General features: G+C 39.5%; 1 long non-coding RNA gene across 1 annotated transcript; it reads left to right on the forward strand.

Moving 5' to 3' along the window:
* Positions 1-24,096, forward strand: LOC150068949 (uncharacterized). Its single transcript, XR_016535016.1, has 4 exons — positions 1-532; positions 2,058-2,194; positions 4,695-4,826; positions 24,077-24,096. It is a non-coding gene; the product is annotated as an uncharacterized LOC150068949 (long non-coding RNA).
* The last annotated feature ends 225 nt before the right edge of the window (positions 24,097-24,321 follow it).

Here is a 24,321-nt window from a genome sequence, read left to right on the forward strand (position 1 = left end):
ATGGACACCAAGCCACTATCTCTTGTATTCCTCAGGCTAAAGCTTAAGTATGCAGGGTCTACTCATTCATCAAATTAAACTTGCCTTGCTATGTATTTCCTCCTTAAATCCTCAAGGCTCTAAGTCTCTGAAGGTCCCAAATACATATCTCAACCATCTTTGCCCTCAACCAAAGCAAACTACTCTGCTGGCTAGTTTAACTCTTCAGGCTCTACCTTTCCTTCCAGACACTGTTCTTTCATAAACATGACCAAGGTCTTCTGAAAGGGCTTTTCTAAGTAAAATAGCAAACTTTTCCCAAAGATAAATCACTGGCTGAAAGATGGAAAGAGCTATAGAAGTAGTTTAAAACCAGTGGCCCACAAATGTTCGTTTAATATCTACTACACATTAAAGACTCAATTACACAGAGTCCTGCCCTTGAGATTTCAGTCAATTGGAAATTCAAATATATTTTGTAAACATGAGACCCAACTGTCCAGTTTTATAGGTGAAGATACTAAGGCTCCAAGAGTTCAAGTCTTGTTCAGAGGTGAGTAGCTTCTCAAGTTACAATTTGGGCTGAACTTTGTCTGACTCTGAGGCTTATGCTCTTATAATGCAGGATTAAAATGTACAGCCTCTGGTTTCTCAGAAGATGTTTGTGTAATGATGTGGTGAGGAGTTTGTCTGGAAGAAATACGTTTCTAAGCTGCTTAGGGTGGAGTAGATATGTGAAGGATGAGTTCAAACAAAAGAGTCTATGCATTAGGTTAGGAAATTCTTCCCCCACCCCTTTCTAAGAAGAAAGGAGATGTGAAAGAAGACAAAAAAGGAAATCAGAGAAAGAAGGGAAAGGGTTTGAAGTAAGAAGGAAGTTTGAGGCAGACTATCTGCCGGTAGTCTTTTCTGCCTCCTAAAGATACCAGTAACGAGAGCTAAAATATCCTTCCCTCAGCACTTGTGAGAGGGGCCAGGTTTTGTGATTCTTCCCACTGTGGGAGTCCCTTGGGAAAAGAATATGAAGTCACAAGAGAAACAATAATCAGTCTTGGAAGAGACCAGCCCCAGTGAAAGGCTCTGGTGATGAGGCATCATCAGCTCGCAGGCTTTTCCTGCACTCACTCCTGGGGGCAAACTGTGTGTTAACAGTGAGGGAGTTAGGCATAGGTGGGTCATGCGGGCATGAATGAGCTAATCAGGAGTCAGAGATGTGAGGGTTGTGGCTTGAAGACAGTCTAGGAAGAAAGCTCCACCTGGTGACCTTGAATTCCAAGCAGGTAGAAATCTTTCTAATTATATTACAAACGTAATTAACCAGCAGCAAACTGGTTATTAATATGATAACAATTAGCCAGCAACAAGCTGAATGTGGGGCAGTGACTCAAGTGGTGGAGTGTCAGTCTTGAGCAAAGAAGCTAACAGATAGCTAGCATGAGGCCTAAGATTTCAAGCCTCACCATTGGCACATAACAAGAGTTAGGGGCTGGGAAGAAAGGACTGAGCACTTCTTGATTTGAGGTGAGTGAAACAGAGACAGTCATGTACATGTGGCTACAAGAAATAGAAGATAAGGGACTTGGCATGAGATGTCAGTTCTCAAAAGTTAGCAGAAATGTGGAGATGGGGACCTCCTTCCAGAGTTCAATAGCCTTTGTGTGTTGGATTGACTTGGAGTGAGACAAAATAAGTTTTATCCACAACTCCAAGCAAAAGACCCATTGCTATTATCAGAGGATTATTTTCAAAAATCAATGCTTTAGTCAACTCAAAACAGTCATTGAGGATTTTGCAAACTAATATAGTCACACCCCGAAAATTTCAGAGATAAAGCAAGGGACATAGGAATGACCTGAGTAGAGATAGGAAGATTGTAAAATTATAAGGAAGATTATAAGGTTAATTTGAACTAATAGGGATTGATTCTTCAAGTAAAGTCTGGAGTGTGTTTTTTTTTTTTTTTTTCTTTCTGTAAAAATACTTTTAGCTGGTGGAGGAGGGTAGCAACATTTGAATTCGAGGCCTTATATATTTGCCAAGCTGACTTTTTTTTTTTTTTTTTTGCTTGTTATTTGTAGATGGAGTCTCAGGGACTTGTCTGTCAAGTTGGCTTTAAACTGCAATCCTTCTTCTAGGGCTCTCAGCCTCCTGTCTAGCTAAACTCACTGCTGGGAGCCATAAGCACCTGGCTGTATGGTACATCCTTCATGTGCAGGTATTTAATGAGTCAATCATTGTTGGATATAAAATTAAATTATACGGAGAGCACTCAATTATGTTTACCAGCCTGAGGAAGACCAGTAAGACAAAAATTGTCCTTCAAAGAAAACACAAACCATTTAAGGGCTATCTCAGTGTTTTCTAGAGAAGAGGCAGGGTAAGATGGAAAAATAATGGTGCAAAATCTTCAAGATTTTTTTTTCAAGTTTTATTTTTTTTGTGTGTATGTATGTGCTGGTCTTGGGGCTTGAACTCAAGGCTAGTGCTCTCCCACTTTGAGCCACGGCTCTACTTCCAGTTTTTTCAATAGTGAATTAGAGATAAGAGTCTTACAGGCTTTCTTGACTGGGCTGGCTTTCAACTAACAATCCTGGGATTTCAGGCTCCTGAGTAGCTAGTGGTAACTAGTAGTAGTAGTTGCATGAGCCACCGGAACTTAGCTCAATTTTTGAAAAGTTTTTATTTCAAGAGGGGTAGGAAATTTTTTCAGGCAGGGTCTTGCTGTGCAAACTCGATGCTCCTGATTTAATGTCCTGAGTGCTGAGATTACAGGAGATTTGAATTCTGAATGGAATCCTGTCACAAGTAAAGGCATGAGGAAGTGTTTTTTCAGTGAAAGCTTCTGTTCTTGTAGCAACAAGGAAGTGTAAAGGGAAGGGTGGGGCCCCAAGACTGGATGTGGCAAGTTCACTTCTACAGGAATGTGATTCTTGTGTAATGGAGGATGAAAGAATAGCAAATCCAATTATCAAATGAGTCCCTAATCCTCATCATGTGGTTTGGTAGGTGTGGAACTGAAAAGTGGATAAATATCCTGGCAAAGATGTATACTGTGGGTAAATGGGCATGACTACTTCTGTGCAAAGGTCATTTTATTATCAAAGGTCATTTTATTATCTAGTTGTTCCCCAAATTCATTTCCTTTTCCTCTTGGGCAAACAGAGTAAATACCTACTAGCCAAAAGCACCTGTTTTGAACATGTGTGAAAAAATCTGCTGTGTTAACCCACTAAGATTTTGCATATTTTTTCCAGAGACATCATTAGCTTAATTCATTTTTAACAAGCTAAGACATTTTCGCATTGTTCATGAAATAATTTTTAGTTTTTTTTTTTAAACTTTTTATTTGTAATCCACAATCTCTAACATATAAAGGACCAGACATAAAGGACCAGAGAGTTCTGGTCCTTTATAGGATAGTTTGCTGATCTCTGTTTAAACCAATATAGCTGTTTCCTAAGACAGACTTAGAGACCTTGAATTCCAGGCAGATAGAAATATTCCTAATTGTATTACAAATAAATTTCCATATCAAACATTTTCCCTGTGTGTGTGTGTGTGTGTGTGTGTGTGTGTGTGTTTGTATTATGTATAATAGATTTCCAAACTAAGAAATATAGGTAATAAGAACTGGATTTACTTTCTAATTCAAAACAATTAAAGTATTTTAAACTCCAAAGTAGGCGATTCTCAAGACAGAATATCAGTTGGGTGCTGGAGGTTCATTTCTGTAATCCCAGCTTTCAGGAGGCTGAGATAGGAGGATTACCATTCAAGGCCCCTACAGGAGGAAAGTCTGTGAGACTCTTATCTCCAGTTAACTAGCAGAAAAGCCACAAGTGGATCCTTGGGCTCAAATAGTTTGAACTCATATAGCTCAAGTGATACAGTATGTCTTGTTGTTTTCCGGTCCTGGGGCTTGAACACAGGGCTTGAGGGCTTTTCTCAAGGCTAGCACTCTACCATTTGAGCCACAGTACTAGTTCTGGCTTTTCTATATATGTGGTACCGAGGAATCGAACCCAGGGCTTTGTGCATGCTACCCAAGCACTCTACCTCTAGGCCAGGCTCCTAGCCTATAGAAACAAAAAATATAAAGGACAGCTCCAGACCATGAGTTCAAGTCCTAGTACTGTCATGCATTTGTGTGTGCATGGGCACACACACAGACACACAGACACTGAATATTAGACTGAATATTAGAATAATGATACTGAGAAATCAGTGAGGTGAGCTCCTTAACAGCCTCATCCTGCAGCTTCTGTGTGTGTGGGCACATGCACGAGTATGTATGGTGTCTTAAGGAACAGTTTGGGGCCTGGCATCTTTGGGTTGAGGTGATAAATACAGCCACCTAAGAAGACCAAGTTTGATAGACCTGCTCACAGAGAGAACTCTGGGGAGGTCCTGTGTGGAGCACCAGTTAACACATCCATGTGTGGAAATTAGTTGATGCTGAACAAAGAAATAGTCAAGAGACTTAGAGGAAGCAATACTTGTTGCTTATGCAGTCCTGCCTAATGCAGTCAGGCCTTGGAATTATTTCTATTTCCATTAAACATAATAAAGGGACATCTGGAGGAGTACTCAGATTTGCTTTCAACTGAAGGCCACAATAGTCTCAGACTAAGTGTTACCTTAGTCTCACTTAAGAAAGTTTAAAAGTCAACTCTAAGAGATGTAAACATTTTCTATATAATTTGCCTGTTTCTCAGGACAAAACTCAAGGAAGTTTGTAGTGAAGAAAAATAAGGAGAAGAAGAGGATGAAGAGGAGGAGACGGAGGAGGAGGAGGAGGAAGAAACATTTGATTTCTAGAAAGACAGAAATTACAGTGACAGTGACAGGTATTCATGGAATAAAATATAGGGATGATAAATAAGATTTTTAAAGATATTCCAAGTCATTAGACCTTAGGAAATATAAATTGAAGCCACAACAAGATACCTATATTTCTAGTAGTATATATGCATTTAGAAAGACTGTGGACAATTGAACATAGGGTATATTGGAACTCTAACTACTTGTTAGAATATAAAATAATGTAACTACTTGAAAAAACTGGGGATGTCTTATTACTCTCACAGTACTTATTACCTGATTGAGCCATGAATTACCAATGTTTATCCAAATAAGACAATAGCTTATATCCACAGAAAAGACTGGAATTATCAATGTTTATCTAAATAAAATAATAGCATATGTCTATAGAAAAGACTGGCATATACAATTTCATGTAACTTTATTTATAATAGTACAAAACTGTAAACAACTCAAATGTCCAACAACAAAGCAATGAAGAACATATTGTGGTCTCAGCTGTCTTAGTAGATGTATTAGTTTCCTGGATGGTCATAAAAGACTACAGATAGAATCCTCAGCAAATAGAAATTTATTTTCTCACAATCGTGGAGGTTAGGTTCAACTGGCTTGCACATGGCTATCTTCTTGCATTCTCACATAGTCTATTCTTGTTGTTTGCATCCTTAATGTCTCTATGTGTGTCCTGATCTGTTCTTCCTGTAAGTACACCAATCAGATTGGATGAAGACTACTTAATATCCTTTTGACGTCTTGTCTCAAATGTGGCCCAGTTCTGACATACTGGGTTCAACACAAATAATAAAATTCTATTTAGCCAGAACCTCAAAATAATTATGCCAAATAAAATATGATATAAATATGTAGTATGTTAGTCCATTTTATTTATTATTTATTTATTATTTATATTTTTTGTTGGTAATGGGATTTGAACTCTGGAACTGGGAGTTGTCCCTGAGCCCTTCAGGTCAAGGCTACTGCCCTACCCCTTAAGCCACAGCAGCACTTTCAGGTTTCCGGTGGTTAATTGGAGATAAGAATCTCACTGACTTTAGTGCCTGGACTGGCTTTGAAGTGCAATCCTACGATCTCAGCCTCCAGAGTAGCTAGGATTACAAGTGTGAGCCACCACACACAGCATATTAGTCCATTTATACAACATTCTAGAAACTACAAAATATTATGGAGACAAACAGTCATTAATTGAGTGGGGATAAAAACCAGTTGGGGACCGGGAGTTTGGCCTAGTGGTTAAAGTGCTTGCCTAGCATGCATGAAGACCCGGGTTCGATTCCTCGGTACCACATACATAGAAAAAAGCCGGAAGTGGTGCTGAGGCTCAAGTGGTACAGCTCTAGCCTTGAGAAAGTCCAAGTATAGTGCTCAGGCCCTGAGCTCAAGCCCAGGACTGGCAAAAAAAAAAAAAAACCCAGTTGGTAGAAAGGGAGGAGGGACAGATTCCAAAAAGACAGTAAACTTTCGGAGATGATAGTTGGGTTCATTTTCAATCATATTTTCTATGGAAATATATGTCCAAATGTTTCAAATTGCATATTTCAAACATATAGTTTATTGCATTTCAATTGTATCTTAATTGAAAAAATTTCAAGACCTATGAACATGTTATCATTTATAGTCATTTTATTATTTTAGTAGTTATAGTAAGCATAAAAACCAGAAAAGCTACCAATTTGAGTGAATCACTTCTAGTTTGTATTTTAATCCATTGTGAGCCCCTGGAGATTGTTTTCCATGTTGCAACCTGCTCCGCCTTTCTTCTGAAAGAAACTCCAGAGTTTGGTGGCTGGTCTCTCTTGCTCTAATTACAGGGGAACAGTGCAGAAGAATATCTGCTCCTGCTTACACAGCTGAATGCTGTACACCTGACCCCAGCTGATCCAATCAGATCATTTCCTTCGAATGTTAGTTACTATCGTGGAGGCACAGTAACCTTTTTTGGAAGGAGAAGCTATTGGTTGAGAAGTAATAGTGTCCATTTTCTGTCCGTATGAGGAAGTCTGAGGGGCTGAGAGAGAATGAAGCCAGTGCAGAGAGGAGCAGAAACCAAAGCTAGAGAGAGAAAACGAGCATTGTTTGAGGTTCTGTTATCCTCAAGAATCAGTGAAATCCCAGAATTTTCCATGTCCCCCGTGATTCTTTAACTTCAGTATCAGTACTTTCTTGACCGATCAAGATAAGTTAGAGTCCTATCGTAGTGGACATTGTCAACAGTTTATTATGTACTTAAGGCATATATTCTTATTTCCTTTTCTTTCAATGATACAAATGCAAATGCTAACATTGCCCTGAGTATATAATTGGAGATGAATCTGAAGACATCATCATTTCCATTTAATTTAACACATTTACCAAACACCTACTAAGACCCACATACTGAATTACATACAGAAAGACATTCTCACCAAGAGTGCATTTAAATAGCTACTCAAAATTTAAACAGCTAAGTGATCCTGAGATTTCCACTGTAAATCATCTTCTGTGAAACTTCAAGGTATACATTGTGGGGGAAAAATGGAGCTCAAATTGAACTCATCAGAAATATATGACCCTGGAGAAATGAGAAAATGTTCAATGATACTTTATTGTCTCAGAATCATTTGCACTCTAAATCAAGTGGGGACTGGAAACTAAATTCCAGACTTTATCTTGCCTAGTAACTTAACACTGTAATCAAAAGAAATTTTTTGATTGAATTCAGTCACTTATTTCTATTACACAAACCACCAAGATGTATTAAATAGGACGTTTGTTTTATTTTTGTTTCTAATTTGCTTTTTGCCATCTATATTGTAATCAATTGTTTTTAGTAGTGTATAGAGTAAAAATAGGTTTGCTGTGCCACTGGAGAACGTTTTCTTTTTCTTTTGTCAGTTGTGGGACTTGAACTCTGGGCCTGGGTGCTGTCTATGAGCTCTTCAGCTCAAGGCTAGGGCTCTATTCCTTAAGCCACAGCACCACCTCCGATTTTCTGGTGGTTACTTGGAGATAAAGAGTCTCAAGGATTTTAGTACTTGGGCTAGCTTTGAACTGAGATTCTTATATCTCAGACTGTTGAGTAGCGAGAATTATAGGTGTGAGCCATCGGCCCCCAGCTTGAAAACTTTTTCTAAGAAGACAGTGTTTGTTAAGGTAAGAGTTGCACATCAAATCCTCTGTTTTCCCATATATAAAGTTAAACAGTCCTGATAAAAATGCTTTAGCAATGATCAGTTAAGCAAATAAAAGCCACTTAATAAGTGCTTATTAATGAATAAATACTATTGTATACTAGATTTATTAGTTAAATCTAGAACTAATAATTACATGTGAAGTCTAATCTCATTTTTTTTTCCAGTTCTGGGCTTGAGCTCAGGGCCTGAGCACAGTCCTTGGACTTTCTCAAGGCTAGAGCTCTACCACTTGAGCCTAAGCACCACTTCCAGCTTTGAACCTGGGTCTTCCTGCATGCTAGGCAGGCACTCTACCACTAGGCCAAACTCCTGGTCCCTCAGATTTTTTTTTTTTTAATTAGAAAATGATTTAAAAATCTGCATGTTGTTGGGAAGGTATCAAGATGTTTTTGATTTTGGTTTTGGTTTTGGTGCTGTTACTAAGGCTTGAACTCAAGGGCTCTTACTCTTGTTTGGCTTTTTTGTTCAAAGCTGGTGCTCTATTATTTGAGCCATAACTCTACTAATGATCTTTTTCTGGTTAACTGGAGATTGTTTCAGAAACTTTCTACCCAGGCTGGCTTTGTATAATGATCTCAGCCTCCTGAATAGCTAGGATTACAGGTGTCAGCTACTAGTACCCAGCTGGTGGTTTTTGTTGTTGTTGCTGTTGTTTGCTGTTGTTTTGGAAGGAAGTACAAAGTTCATTATCTTAGTGTGAAAATCTAAACAGACTATCCCTAATTCATCAATATCAGACCATAGCTCTTAACTCACACTTTGGCATCACTACACTACTTTCTTATCATTCTCTCTTCCAATTAGCCATGGAATTTGGCAAACCAAGATATTTGTCATGTCTAAATCCGGCACAATATCCCATTGTGTAGTTATAACTCAAGATAGCTTTCAGAAACAAACTTGATGTATTAGTCAGAAGAGCCAGATGTGGTTGCAGTACACGTCTATTACTAGCCAGGCAGAGGTAGGAGAATCAGTTTGAGACTACCTATAGAAACAAACAGAAGTCAAGATAAAAATAGAACTGGTATAGGCCTCTTTCTAGCAAGTACAAGGTTCTGAGTTCAAACCTCATCACTACCAAATACACACTATCTCTCTCTCTCCCTCCCCCTCCCCCCCTCTCTCTCTGAAGGATTGGCCTGTTGGAAAGTTTAAAATAGGTGGCCAACTTTGAGACTAATATGAGAATAATAATTTCATAGGATTGTATTGAAGATAAAAATAAGGCAATGCATGAAAAGGCACCATCCCTGGAGGCTGACAGCTAAAAGGTATTCAGAAATGTTTGGATCCTTTATGAAAGCTCAGGCTTTCTACTGTGAAGTTTTTCTTGTCCACTGGCTTTCTCAGTTCTTTTATGTCATCTTGGGGTTTTAGTCTTTCCTATCAAAAGCAGCTCTCAGATCCTGCTTTCTCAGTTAGTAGGTAGATGCCCCAAAGATATTTTACTAGGTTAGTGGAGTTTTGGATGTCTGGGATGTCTGAAGCTGGGTGGGTGAAATGAAACCTAATATATGGCTATTCACTTTGCTTACCTCTTCTTTTACCTTGTGTGAACTTGCCCTGGACTGGCAACAACAGAGTTGATATTCAGACTATTTAACAACTGGTTCTTCCTCATCAGAATGGGAGCTGATAGCAAGCAACTGGTTTGGCTAGACAGTTTATTCTGGATCTATGTCATTTTAAAAGTTCTTTGATTCTTTGCTATGTTATCGAAGCAATTTACATTTCTGTATGAATGAGTGGATGTTGGGGCTTGGGCTGAGGGCCTCCTGCTCTCACATGGCTTTTATGCTTAGGGCTGGTGGTCTACCACTTGAGCCATAGTTCTATTTCCAGCATTTTGGTGGTTAATTAGAGACAAGGGTCTCAAGGATTCGTCTATGTAGTCGTGTTGAACTGAGATCCCCAGATTTCAGCTTCCTGAGTAGCTAGAATGCTAAGCCACCAGTAACTGTGCTTTTTCAATTTTTAAATTTTACTTATTTTATTCTTGAAATTTACTTTTATAGTGGTAACTACAGAGTAGTAAAAAGAATCTAGCACTCTTGGGCCTGGAGTTTAGCCTAGTGGTAGGGTGCTTTCCTAGCATGCAGGAAGACCAGGGTTTGATTCCTTTGTTATCACATACATGGAAAAAGCAAGAAGAGGTGCTGAAGCTCAAGTGAGAGAGCTCTTGCCTTGAGAAAGCCCAAGAACTTTGCTCAGGCCCTGAGTTCAAGCCAGGGCTGGCAAAAAAAAGAATCTAGAGCTCAGGCTTCCATTTAAATCCTGGCTCTGGCATTTCCTAGCTTATTGATCTTGGCCTCAATTTTCTCATCCCCAAACCAAAATTACAGTACTTATTTTATAGTGTTGATAATTTGATTTTGATCAGGTTCAGGGAGGATTTTTACATGGAGGTGTTTTCTTAAAATTAGAAAGTGTGAGAGGAATATAACTGTTGTCATTCAGAAGTTCTGGGTTTTATGTATGGGACAAAAAATAGCACCAACAATGTACCAAGGCTATTAGTTCTTAAAAGATTCTGGATTTAATGTAAGATGAAATTTCATATTTCAAGGTCTAGCAAGATGGCATAAAATGCTATTTCTGGGTACTTTCTCATCTATGAAATACATGTCTGTCTTAAATCATCACTAAGGTTCCTTCAAACATTACTAATCTGTTCTCAGAGTCAGACTTTTTATTAACTGGATACTTTGGAGGTTTGCATTGTCTTTGCCAGACTTACTCTGAGAGCAGCTGCTGAGAATTAGTTACCCATCTCCTTCAGGGCCAGGCTTGGCCAAGTCTGGTTTGAATCTCTTGAGTGGCCCAGAAGAGGAAACAGTTTCAGACTAAGGGTTTTAAGTTTCTCCATCTGAGTGGCCCTACCTGTGCCAGCCACAGGGTGTTTCTCTCTCTAGCCAACTCAATTCTGACCTATTATGCAATGTTTAATATTTATATTTCTGGAAATGATTAGCCACATTCCTAGCTCATAAAATTGCAAATCCCAGTTCTGCCTAGTAGTCCAGGTCAGATGCTGCTGAGAGTCAGTGGGCAGGTGGAGAGATCAAGATTAAGAGCCTGACCTTACTTGAGGGAAGCTAAGGAGATTGGGCCTGGCTGCCTGTAACTCATCTCATCAGGATGCAGGCAAAGGGCCTACTGAGCTCTTCAGTCAAGATTTTTGTCACATCTAACTTTATGATCATTTGAAAAATTGTAGTAGTTACTACCTCATATTTAATATAATTTGCCTTCCAAAAAGCCCTCCAAAATACTAACATCAAAAGAGAACTAATATTAAACAAGCCGGCTTTACTCTTTAGAGATGAAGGAACATCTACACACACACACACACACACACACACACACACACACACACGGAGAAAAATGATTTACCCAGGACCACTGAACTGTTATGTGAAAGAGTCAGAGTCAGGTTTAAAGGGCCCCAGTTTCTTTATTTAACGTGTTAACATGCTTTTTTTTTTTTGGTACTGTGGTTTGAACTCAGGACCTGATGCATCTAGGAAGGTACTTGATCACTTGAGACATGTCCCCAGTCCTTTAGACTTTAGTATTTCTTATTATATTAATAGGACAGCCTAGATTACAATACTTCTGTTTGTGCCTCCCATGTAACTGGAATGGCTGAGGTATGCCCACTACATCAAGCTGCTGATTGGCTTATTGAGCTGGTATTGCTACCTTTTCGTCCAGGTTAGCATTAAAACTTGGTTTTCCTTTGGGCCAGGAGTTGGCTTAGTGATAGAGTGCTTGCCTAGTGTGCACTAAGCTCTGGGTTCGATTCCTTAGTTATCACATACACAGAAAAAGCCAGAAGTGGTGCTGTGACTCAAGTGCTAGAGTGCAAGCCTTGAGAAAGCACAAGGGCAGTGCCCAGGCCCCTGAATTCAAGCCAAAGGACTGGCAAAATAAAGAGAAAATGGATTTTTCCCAACTTCTACCCAAATAGCTGGGATCACAGGCTATGGTGGCCAGCCTTCCATCAGTTGCTTAATGATATGGCTTGTCTTTGATGTCCCCAATATGCTTCAGTTGACTTCACCCACTTGTTCTAAGCAATCACTGTTACCTTTAACACACCTCTTCTGGGACATTACCCCACATACAATGATCTTAAAGTACTCATAATGTAGCCCAAACTTCTGGTCCAGAGGGAAAGGGGAGAGACTAAAGAGAAACTTCTGGAAGCAACAGAATTTATACCCAAACAAGCACAGTTTTATTCACTAAATCGAGGTGATGATAACCTTTATTATTTTAAACCTACCTTGTTAATTGTCCTTTCCTATAGGTCCTGGAACCAAAGACCATGTGGAGTGAGTTAGTTGGTTATCAGTTCCTAGCATCTGGTAATGAACAGGAAGGAGTGGGAGGCCAGCAGGAGCGCAGACAATCCTAGGGCTGCAAGGTGGAAGAGAAGTGACTGGGCAAGAAATGGAGACTCATACTCACTCAGCGTGTCCTTGACATCGAGAGGCAGTCCATAAAAAGGCATGGACTCTCTGTTAACATTCAAAACAAGGGGTTCTGAGGACAGAGGGGTTCTTTCTGAGAGGGAAAAAACAGCCCTGTGATTTGGAATCCCAGGGAATTGGGTTTTGAACTTACTCGGTCTTGTATTTCTCTTGTCTTGTATTGAACAGATCATTTCTAGTGATAAACTAAGAGAGTATAGGTTCAAGAGCCAAAACGCCTGACTTTGAAATCCTAACTCTGTTGCTTGTAAATCATAAGGTGTTAGATAAGTCTTTTCAACCTGTGAAGTGGGGGTGATGATCATAGTATTTTCTAATATGAAGATGGACTTACAGGTTTAACAGACTTGGAAAGGTACCTGGCTCAATGAAAGACTATGAGTATTTGCCGTTAAAATTAAGCAGTGTGTATTGTTATTGTTTCTCCATGTTTGCCAAGATTTCTGTAAGATGCTAAAGAAAACCGACCTGGTACAAAGTTGGCACTCATTTACACAGTACCTCCTTTATCTCTGTTATGAGCTGTCCAGACCAGAATGTTTATAGACCTTGTCGACAGATTCCACATCATCATATTGAAGACTGAGTATGTAAGTAGTAAAGAGACCTCAGGGGAAGAAAACAGCGCAAAAGATCTGAGTCTCTTCAAGGCCAATCAATGAGAGGTCCAGCTGAGCCCTTTGGGCTAAATTACTGCTTCTCCAAGGGGAGATTATATTTGTCTTATCAATGTGGGGTAGGTGATTAAGGCTGAGAGTAACTTCAGAGTCCTGGACAATTCTTATCAGTTCAAATAAACTCTGATCCTGGTACAAAACCGAATTTTTCAAACCTAGCTTGTTTGAAAACTACCCAAGTGTACAAGAACAGCTCAGGAAATGCCATCTGTTTCATATTTCCAGAACTTCTCATTCCTTCAGTCCGGGCACAATTGACTCACTACTCATTGTGTTCTTATGGTACAGTGTCTTGTCATTTCCAAAAAAACCAGACAGCAGGTTCTGTGTGTGTGAAAAATGAGCATGCCTCCTTTGTAATGATAGGGCTGTGAGTCACATGGAAAGGGATTATATAATTTAGCAAATTTCCAAATATACTTTTCAAATATAAAGCAATGATGTCTGAATCACATTCTCCCTCCCCCTTTCTTTTACTCCCACTGTACTGTGGGAAATGTTTTTTCTTTCTTTCTTTCCTTTTTTTTTGGGTGCTGGTTCTGGGGCTTGACTTCAGGGTCTCGGCGCTGTCCTTGAGCTTTTTTGCTTAAGGTTAGTGCTCTACCACTTGAGCCACAGCTCCACTTCCAGCCTTTTGTGATTAATGGAAGATAAGAATCTCAGAAGCTCATATTTGAGCCTCCTGTTTCTGGAGAATGGAAAGGAGTTTAAGAGCTCAGGTTAGCTCCCAGATTGGACTAGCTATCTCTCTTCTAGTTCTGTCCTTCAGTAGCTGTGTTGCCTTGGGCAAATTTATTGTCTCCTCCATACCCAAATTTTCTCTTCTGTAAACTGATGAGCACAAGTCTACCCATCAGAACTATTTAGAATAATTAACACCACTCGTTCCCAAGACTTAGAATAATGAATGATATATACATACATATGATTGGATCCAGACCTCTTCCATTGTAAGATGTCATGTTCTTGGGTTGGGCCTTCTGATACACCTCATAGCAACATTACCCGTCTGTGTGTGTGTGTATGTCTGTGAATATCAGTAGTGGGGCTTGACCTCAGAGTCTTGCATTTTAATTTAGTTTTTCTACTCAATCATGGCACTCTATCCCTTGAACTCCACTTCTAGGTTTTTGGTGGATAAGTGGACATAAGAGTCTCTTGAATTTGTCTGCCTGGGCTGGGTTTGAATTGAGATTCTCAGATCTTAGCCTCCTAAGTAGCTAGCATTACAGATGTGAGCTACTAGCTCCTGGATTTCATATTAAGGTTTTTTTTTTTTTAAAAAAAAACTTCATTAAAATAAGATAATAGTAGACTTCACAGAAGGTAGCTATATCCCAAGTGCTTATAAGCCTTCTATGCCCTGTGGTCTCTATTTGAAGAATGCAGGCAGAAAGCACACCTCTGTAATTGGGTTGCAGTGTAAGAATGACATTATTTAGGCCCATTGAGATAGAGCACCACTGCCATGGCATTTTGCAATGGGGAAGACATTGAATGGGACTTTGAGTACAGCTTGACCAGGTGACAATTATTTTGATGATTCCGCAACAATTTATTTTATGTAACAGGATCAAGTGTGGAGAAATGAAAAACAAAAGGAACATTTCTGACATAGGAAATGAGAGCCAACGACTCCCCAAGTGACAATTTAAAGAGTACATAGTGTGGAAGCAGATGGGTGGGAAATTAAGAGGTTACAGTAAAGTTCAGGGTGATTCTTTCTAAACCTACCTGAAAAGAGTCTTACTGAAAACAGACAAAGAGTGGTCAGACATGACCTGGAGGTTGGTGGAGTGTATGAAGCCTGGTTGTCAGTCTAAAGCAATCAAACATGGAAGGTAGAGGTTCTTCCTATACTAGCTTAGCCTGTAACTGGGTTTTATGAGGACTAGATAAGTACAGATAAGTCTAGGGGATGGTTATTGCACAATTTTGTGGTGAACATAATTTTGGCCTATCAGCACAGAATGTTCTGCCACCAAGGCTGCCCTAGGGCTTCCTTGGAGTTTTCTATGCATGGCTTCTAAATAGCCACAAAGAAGAGAGTCATGCAGAGTATGTAAGGCTGGTCGGAATGTTCTTTCTTTTCTATTGGATTAAGGTCTCAGGTTAAGATCAGAGGAACCTATGTTCTGATTACAGAAAATACTATATGATGTGAGTTCTTGGTTATTTCTTTGGTTGAGTTTTTGTTCTTTTTTAAGGCAAGGTCTCACTATTGTAGTTAAGGTTAGCCTAAAACTCACTATTCCAGGCTGCTCTTGACATCGAGGTCCCGTTGTGTCTTCTGAGTGCAAGTGTTTACAAGATTGTGCCACCACACATGGATCCTGTGGTCTCAGTTCTTTTGGGAATCTACAAACTTAAGGAATTCTATGATGCTGTTTATTTTCTTCCTGTTTCTCTCCTCTCATCCCTGCCCTGCTCCTCTTCTCTCCACACCCTGTTTTCCTTCCGTCCTCTCTCTCTCTCTCTCTCTCTCTCTCTCTCTCTCTCTCTCTCTCTCTCTCTCTCTCTCTCTCTCTCTCTCTCTCTCCTTCTGCTCCTTCTGTCTTTGACATCTCAATATGCAGCCCAGGCTGGCCTTGAACACATATCTCTTGCCTTTGCCTCTTAATTGCTGGGATTACAGATATTAACTACCATACCCAGTTGCTCTATTTGTTAACATAGTTTCCTCTAAGTCTATTGCCTTCTTAGAAAAAAAATTATACTTTGAGTATCAAAGATGAATATTATTTTCTGTTTTCTGTTTGCTTTCCTTCTGTAATGGCCTCCCCACCAATACCATGAAGGAAGCCTTACTAGAGAGAAAACATATTAATATAATGCATACTGCTACTCCAAAGCCCTTCTTACCTGTTTTGATGGGTCTCTGCTTCTTTCACAAGGGTCACTTATCAGACTAAATGTGTTACTGTGTGTTCAATACACACAGGGCTTGGCCATGTAATTAAAATAAAATCTTATTCAACCAGCATGTGTGAGAGTAGAAGTCTTGGCATTCTTGTTTCCATTGCAACACTGTTTTCTGCCTTTTCAAAGTCATGACTGGAAAGTGTATTAGGAATTTTCCACGTAAATCATACTTTTGTCTCTTAACACAACCATCACGATGTTTTATTCATTTTTTTAGACAGCATTTGACTCTTCCACCCTCATTATTTTGCTCTAATTTGATTGTCTGTTTGGCACAAAGCACCGAGGAGGAGTCCAGTTGCTGCTGGAGGAGAACCAGAGGGACAAAGTCACTGGTTCCCCAACTGCAGTGCAATGAGAGACTTGGCTCTTTTATTTGGAAACTGTATTGCGCAGTTTTGCGTCATCACATGTTTGATGTTTTTGAACTAACTAAATCCTTGCTATGCGCATAGCCCTGGCTATGTCACATGAAATAAACTGTCAATAAACATGTATACTCATACATATATACATATGGGCTGTCACAACCTCCAATATAATTGTAGCCATTTTTAATAATATTGATTGCTCCTTTTTCTGTAATTATCTTATTCATTTATGCATTGTCCATCCTTTCCAAAAGAAATACAGAGTCTCTGCCTCTCTTTCTTGAGTGCTATAAATACACTATCCGGCACTTCACTCTACTGACTTATGTCCTTCTGACACACACCACAGCATTTTGGAACATGTAAAACATTGTGCAAGTATTACTTATTATTTGCTGTAATCTCCCAGAGATGGGTAATACTAGACCATAGTCTCACCCATCCAAACTTGATCTCCAATCCTTGTATTACGCCAACACATAATGAGATGACTATTAACTTTGCCCTACCTGTAAAGATGAAAACCAGTCCTCACCGTCCCACTTCCCTTTTGGCATTTAATCTCACTTCTATTTGTGACCTTATATAAACCCAGTAATAAGCAGTAGCATCCTTGGGGTTTTCTTTCTTTCCTATTGTCTTCTCCCCTTCACTTTCAAACCAATATTCCACATAGGCTAGACTTGCTGTCTATAGTTAATAACTTGCTTGAACTGGGGGTGAGGTAATTCCCTTACCATGGGAGATGACAGTGAAGTCATCTAGGAACCCTATGGGTCACAAGCTCTGACTCAAGCCCTGGCTACATTAAGGAGGCTTTGTCTAGTGTGTGAATTGCTCCAGGCTTTTCGGAAACAGAATACTCTCCTTTTGTCTTAAAAGTGTATTGTTATTACCCCCGTCATATTCCTGGCTGTCCAAACCTTGCTAAGTAGGATAGAGTCACCTAGAAGTTGAGTTCATGCTCATAAGGGACAGATGCTTAGATTTGCATGCAGAACAAAGAGCAAGGTATCATGCCAGGAGAAGCTGCCAGGTCCCCAAAGTCATGGAATAGCATTGGATTTCTATGGCAAAGGCACGATGGAAATCCCTTTTGAAAGCCAGTGGGCTTTGCCAGAGACTTCTTGCATAGTCACCGGGTAACACTTGGCACCAAGAAAAATTTTACCAACTTGTGAGTCATGATGCCAAGTTCTGTTGCCTGGAATCTCCTTAAAGGTTTGCTGAGATGTTGGCAGAAACATCCAAAGTCATGTTTTCTGTTGTTTAGTCTTCTGAATTTTTTGTTCAAAAGAGAACCAGAGCTGTGAATGTTCCATGGCAAAGAAGCAAGATTGTATCAAAAGCCACACTTCTTCTGCCCACACATACTCCTCTTAAACTCATCCATTAGTTTTAATGGTGCTGGCTCTTCATGCTGCTAAGTACCCAGCAGAACTCTGATCTGTGTGTCTATGTTGCCTCAGGGCACATTTCAGATTAAAACTGGATAGACTCACCTGGCTGGGTGAATTGTGGTTTGATGTGTTTCATTGGGTGCCAAGCTATCTCAGTTTACTGATTTCTTCCCAGGAAGTAGAAGACTATCCACTTTTTTTTTTTATCCTGACAGGAGGCATTAAAGCGAAGAGTTAAGCAATTTCCCAGAAGCATGGCAATGGAAAGTTATAATCTAGCAGGATTTGGTATTGCTTAAGCAAACTCCAAGTTTGGGTCGCCTTACCAAACACACATTAAACCCAACAGCTAAGTGAGAATGAGTCTAGGTGAAGACTCACACCGTGGGTTACTTTGCCTTTACTGTAAGTGGTTTCTAGAAATGCCCCCAGACATTGCTGCATGTTCCAGATAGAATCTTTCTGCTCAGGCTGTGGCACGCTTTCCTTGACTCAATACATTGATGTCAGTCTAGAGGCTTCAAGGCTGGACCAATGACCCTGAAATGTGGTTTTGTTTTCCCCTTAATTATCTAGCTGGCTTCAGAGGAAATGGATGTTTGCTTGCTGAGAACATAAAAGCTCTTCTGCAGCCTCATTTCTCGTGACTGGAACATTGCCATTTTTGGTTTGTGAGGAGTCTATTACAAACACCAGGAGGTGGAAATAAGATCTGCTTGTCTTTAGCTCTTCCCAACCCTGGCAAGGCAGGGGTTACTGAGCTTGGAGGAATAGCCTTTTCTGACTTCGTTTCTGGTTAGATATTGACAAGAAACTGGTGCATTCAGTAGAGATTCTTTTAGGATAACTTCCCTTCTCCAACTTAGGTCACATCAGGGCATATTCAGCTCCAAGTGAACTTTTGTAATCTATAGTCCATTTCTGGTTAACCTCTCACCTCCTCTAAAAGGTTGTATCCTCCCCCCCTCCCCCTCCTCCTCCCCCTCCTCCTCCTCCTCCTCCTCCACTTATCCTTAATTTGATGTCATTGGGGTTTCTCCAGGGCTTCAGAATTCTTCCAGACTTTTGAATGATCTTGTACATTTTTTTTAGTAGTTTTGCCCTCTCCTTTTACCCTGCACACAATAGAGAAGGATTCATGTTCTGTCTCTCATCACAGAATGTGTTTCTGCTGTTCAGTCCTCGATTTTACAATGGATTAGGAAAAATAGCAGTGGAACCTTTGGTCTGGCGCAGTTCAGTGGCATTTTGGCAGGAAATGGTGTGCATATTAAAATGAAGGATGACTTTATCTGCTAGAGAAGACAAAAGAAAAGATCTTTTTGAGAGGGAAGAAGGGAGGGAGGGAAAGAGGGAGAGAGAGAGAGAGAGAGAGAGAGAGAGAGAGAGAGAGAGAGAGAGAGAGAGAGAGAGAGAGAGAAGAGAGAGAGAACAAAAAGTTTTTTCTGGAACTACTGTCTGAAAGACTATCGTGAATAGGTAAAAAGCTACACAGAAGGGTGGGGCCCTTGCTCCAGGGTAAAGGGTAACTTGGTATCAAAGAAGTATCATCTTCAGCCACTATGTAAGTGCAGCTTGAAGGTATGAATCTTCCAAGAGCCCCTCTTGATCCTGAGCACTTTTGGGTTAGGCTTTATGCTTGTACCCTAAGAGGCAGGGTTTATTAAGATGCTGAAAATGGGAGTAACAAAATTATCCCAAATATACACACATTTGAAAGAAGATATATACATACATATCAATTACACAGAATGACTCATATTTTTAAATGAGGTCCTAATCTTTTATCCACCTACACTTTTCTGCATTATAGGCATTACAATCTTAATCCCTCTTGACGTAGTTTATAGTGACCGGAGGTTAAGGTAGGATTTTGCCAGGCAGAGACTGCAAACCTTGACTCCACAAATAATATCCTATGGCTATATTTGCCTGAGTTGGAATTGTATTTCATTTTATGCCTTGCCTCATTTTGGAACTGGTTTAGTAAAGGACAGATTTGCAATTCCTTGTCATGACTTGAAGATTTTTTTTTTTTTTTTTTTGCCAGTCCTGGGCTTGAGCTCAGGGCCTGAGCACTGTTCTTGGACTTTCTCAAGGCTAGAGCTGTACCACTTGAGCCTCAGCACCACTTCCGGCTTTTTTCTATGTATGTGGTACCGAGGAATTGAACCCGGGTCTTCATGCATGCTAGGCAAGCACTTTAACCACTAGGCCAAACTCCCGGCCCAACTTGAAGATTTTTGAGAGTAGGTATCTCCAGAAAGCCTGTCCTCTAAGATAGAGTGGCTTCTGTTTTCCTTGGCTGGGACTGACTGGCAAATCAGGGTGCACAGACAGTTGCAGGTAGCGCAGTACCGTTGGTTTTGTGTGGACATATCCAGAGCTCTGAGCTCTGGCTTCAGTCATGTATTTGTTTACAAAAGGCAGATGAGCAGCCATCAGACAGGATGCTCTGAACCTGCTAGTTTACTTGGTTTTTAGCTTTAAACTTTACTAAGCTTGGTGATGTTGTTGAATCTTCATTTCAATTGAACTCCATTTCAATGTAATTGGTGTTATTATGTGGCTTGTTCGAGACCTGTCATAGCTAGTCATTAGTATTAGTGGGGAGAAATGATCCTGACTCTCATGCACATGAAAGCCTAATTTAAGTTTTTCCTATTTGAGAATCTGATGGGGGTCACAAAAGGTATAGAATCATCCACATGAAAGGGTTATATATTCCATTCTTGCGATATACAATTGTATAACCTCTTATATCCATGGTATATGCAATTGTATGTTCCATCAATGTTTTAAAATCAATCCAAGCCCATTCTATAATAAGATATGTAAAAAGAATCCATATTATTGACATTAAAGGAAATAGAATTTAAGCAATGAATTACAGAAACCATTGCCAGTAATGAATTTTCTTCAAGTGTTAAAAGCAGAGGTGGGGGAACAAAAGAGGTAAGAACTGAATGCAGCAGTGGATATTTAAGAGCCCACTTCATGGAATTTTTACAAAGTATGCTAGAAACAAGATAAAACAAAAAGCTCTTTCTTTTTGACCTCAGAAACCATTTCTGGCAAGAGCTATTAAGAAAACCTCCAACTTGTTTTCTCTAGCCTGTCTTCTAGAATGCAGTGATGTTGAAGACTAGCCTGCTGATTAAGTTTTGTTTTGTTTTGTTTTTAACCACTCCTTTTCTGAGGGAAGAGACATACTATGCACACAAGTCTATTCTTGTTGGATTTATGTAAGCCCTGAAAGTCTTTAACATGACACAACGGATCCTCATTTATTATTGTGGACAAAGGAAACCAGGGTAAAAACAAAAGGTGGAAGTGGAAAGGCGGTAGGAGAGAATAGTGGAGGTAGAAGGAAGAGCGGCAGAGAGATGGTAGACAGAGGAAAGCTCTCTGTGGGTTTTGTCTGAGAGGATCATCATTAAAAAGGCCTTGTTAATATTAGATTTGGGGTAGAGCCCAAATAATAACCATTATATTCTTTCTGCTCTGCCTACTATGCCATCCTTTAAGATTCCTATACATCACAGTAAATACATGATATACTTGTCACAGAAACCTAACATTAGCCTGGTTGTGCACTTTTGTCAGCAAATAAGTTTCTAAAATGGTTGAGTTTAAATAAACAAAATAAGATAATAAGGTATGTAAATCTATTGAAGTTTGATAATAGTTATTTTTAAGTGTAGATGATTATTCCTTCAGAGTCCTTAACAACAGCCATCTCTAATGATTTCTTAGTCTTTAGGAGAGGTATCTTAAGATGATTTATTCTACTCTATTTTATGTGAAAATTTCTTAGTCTTATTTGTAGTTTTTATTTGAATATTTCATTCTTTCCTATAATAAATAAATGTCTTTCTTTCTAATTACTAAAGTCATGTTTGCTTTTATAGGTCATTTGTAAATGGAGCCCAACCAAGAAGCAAAGTTATTCTTAAACCCACAATATACAGATAACCTTGGTGAAGATTTGGTATTAGTGTCCCTCAAATACAGTTGTGTTTTTCTCCCACCTGCAGATGTTAGCCAGTGTGATTAGAGTCTGGTTCAACCAATAAGTGAGCTCTCAATAACTAATTTTTTTTTTTTGCCAGTCCTGGGGCTCGAACTCAGGGCCTGAGTTCTTCAGCTCAAGGCTAACGCTCTTCCATTTGAGCTACTGCACTACTTTTGTTTTTTTATGTTTATGTGGTAATGAGGAATCAAATCCAGGGCTTCCTGCAGGCTAGGCAAGCACTGCAGGACTAGGCCACACTCCCGGATATATTTTTTTTTTTTGGTTGATGATGGGGCTTGAACTCTGGGCCTGGGTGCTGTGCTTGAGCTCTTCAGCTCAAGGCTACTCTTCAGGTCAAGGCTAGCACTCTACCACTTGAGCACCACTTTAAAATATTTATGAAACATTTGCTGAATATATTTTTAAGTTGAAATTATCTACTCCTTTGGGGAAACTCAAGTGTACATTTAGAAATGGTCAATTGTCATTATCTGAAAAATCAGGCAGTGTAAGCTTAATATCACAAATCAAGGATTCTATGCAGGTGCAAACCATTATTGAATTTAGTTTGTTATTTATATTTTCTGAATTTATACATTTCTCTAGCCTCATAGGAAATAGTAAGATGAAAGAAGGGTTTGAAGTGAGAGAATCTGAGATTAAGTCCATGTCAAAAGAATTATGACATGAAACCAAATTAATAACTGTACAATATGGATAATGCTGTCTGTGTCACAGGAGTAAGAAGAAGGCAGAAAGGGAGCAAATGAGAGAGCACGTATGGATCTTGTGTAAACTGAAAAGTGCTATATCGTGGAAAATATTCTTGCTATATTCATTTTTGAAAAGTGAATACATTTTTAGGGGAGATGATTGTAGATGAACTGCTCAAAAACATGTGGTGAATTTTCAAAAGATAATTCTCCATGTTTCAATTCTTTCTAGGAAATAGAATTTTGGATTTTTTCCTGTATAGTTAGAATAATGCTGAGTCTGATTCCCAGAGCTGGCTTAAGGATCTAAATATGCTGCCTAAGTAGGTAATCAGAGAATGTGTGGTTTCTTACATTGGTCTCCTTAATTAGCAATCCTTGCTCCTCTACAGGAGCTAGCATACACCGCTGTCAGCATCAGCTTTCCAAAATGAACCTGAATATATTAGCAGGTTTATGGGAAGTCCACAGTGGTTTCTGAGAATGTGCCTTGTCTAGCATTGTCCCCTGTGATGTTCCTATGGAGTTGATCCGCAATTTCCCTTCCCTTCTCCCCTCCCACACAGGAAAAAGTATTCGTAAATATTTTCTGACACTATGACCCAGAATGACCCTGAATACTCTTTTAAATTAGGTACATCTTATAATATAAAGGAGCTATAGTATAAGTTTATAGATAGATGTTTTACTGATGCTAAACTAAGACGTCCCCAAAACAGATTAAGGAATTCACTGTAGGAGATTCCAGCTGTCAAGGGGAAAAAAAAGCTCCTCTTGCCTTTCTGTTTTTTGTTTTTTGTTTTTTTTTTTTTTTGCCAGTCCTGGGGCTTGAACTCAGGCCCTGAGCACTGTCCTTGGGCTTTCTCAAGGGTAGAGTTCTACCACTTGAGCCACAGTACCACTTCTGGCTTTTTTCATGTATGTGGTACCGAGGAATTGAACCCGGGTCTTCATGCATGCTAGGCCAGCACTCTACCACTAGGTCAAACTCCCAGCCCCTCTTCATGCCCTTTTTTTAAAAAAAAAAAATTGGATCTCAGGTGTTCTATCCAGAAATCATAAAATGAATCTAGAAATACATCTCTATATCTGCCATTTTTAAAGATATCTTTCCCTTTTCCTTCTTATCTATTTATATATTTATGTAAGTACATCTGTATGTATTTATTGTGTCAGTACTGGGGCTTGAACCCAAGGCCTATGCTCTCACACTTGGCTTTTGTGCTAAAGGCTGGTGCTTCACTACTTGAGCCACCCTTCCTCTACTTCGAATTTGTTTGCCTGGGCTGGCTTTGAATCATGGTCCTTAATTCTCAGCCTCCTGAATAGGTAGGATGACAGTTGTGAGCCACCAGTGCTGGTATCAACTACTTTCTTCGGTGCTTTTTATATCTGCCAGTTTATAGTTGATTTCTCTTTGAATTTGTTCTCCTTCATCGTCAAAACGCTGTTATTCATTTATGTTTCTCTCCTTATTTCTCTTTTTAGATTTCTGTATTTAAGTTGGCACATTTCAGGCGTTGAGTGCTATGAAGAAATAATTGCATGGTGAGTGACATTGGTGGGACTAAGAACAGATTTACGTTGTGAGTATGTGTGTGTAAGGGAAAAAAAGAGAACAGGAATCACTGGAAGAGCAAAGAATTAATTGTTTGTTAATAAAAGGTTATGAGTCATAGGAAACAGGGAAGAGATAGCTCTAGAGAACAAGAACATAATGAGGTCCAGGGAGG

Source organism: Megascapheus bottae, chromosome 1 (assembly GCF_031878675.1).
Source record: "Megascapheus bottae isolate mThoBot1 chromosome 1, mThoBot2.hap1, whole genome shotgun sequence".
In the NCBI taxonomy this organism is placed as follows: Eukaryota; Metazoa; Chordata; class Mammalia; order Rodentia; family Geomyidae; genus Megascapheus; species Megascapheus bottae.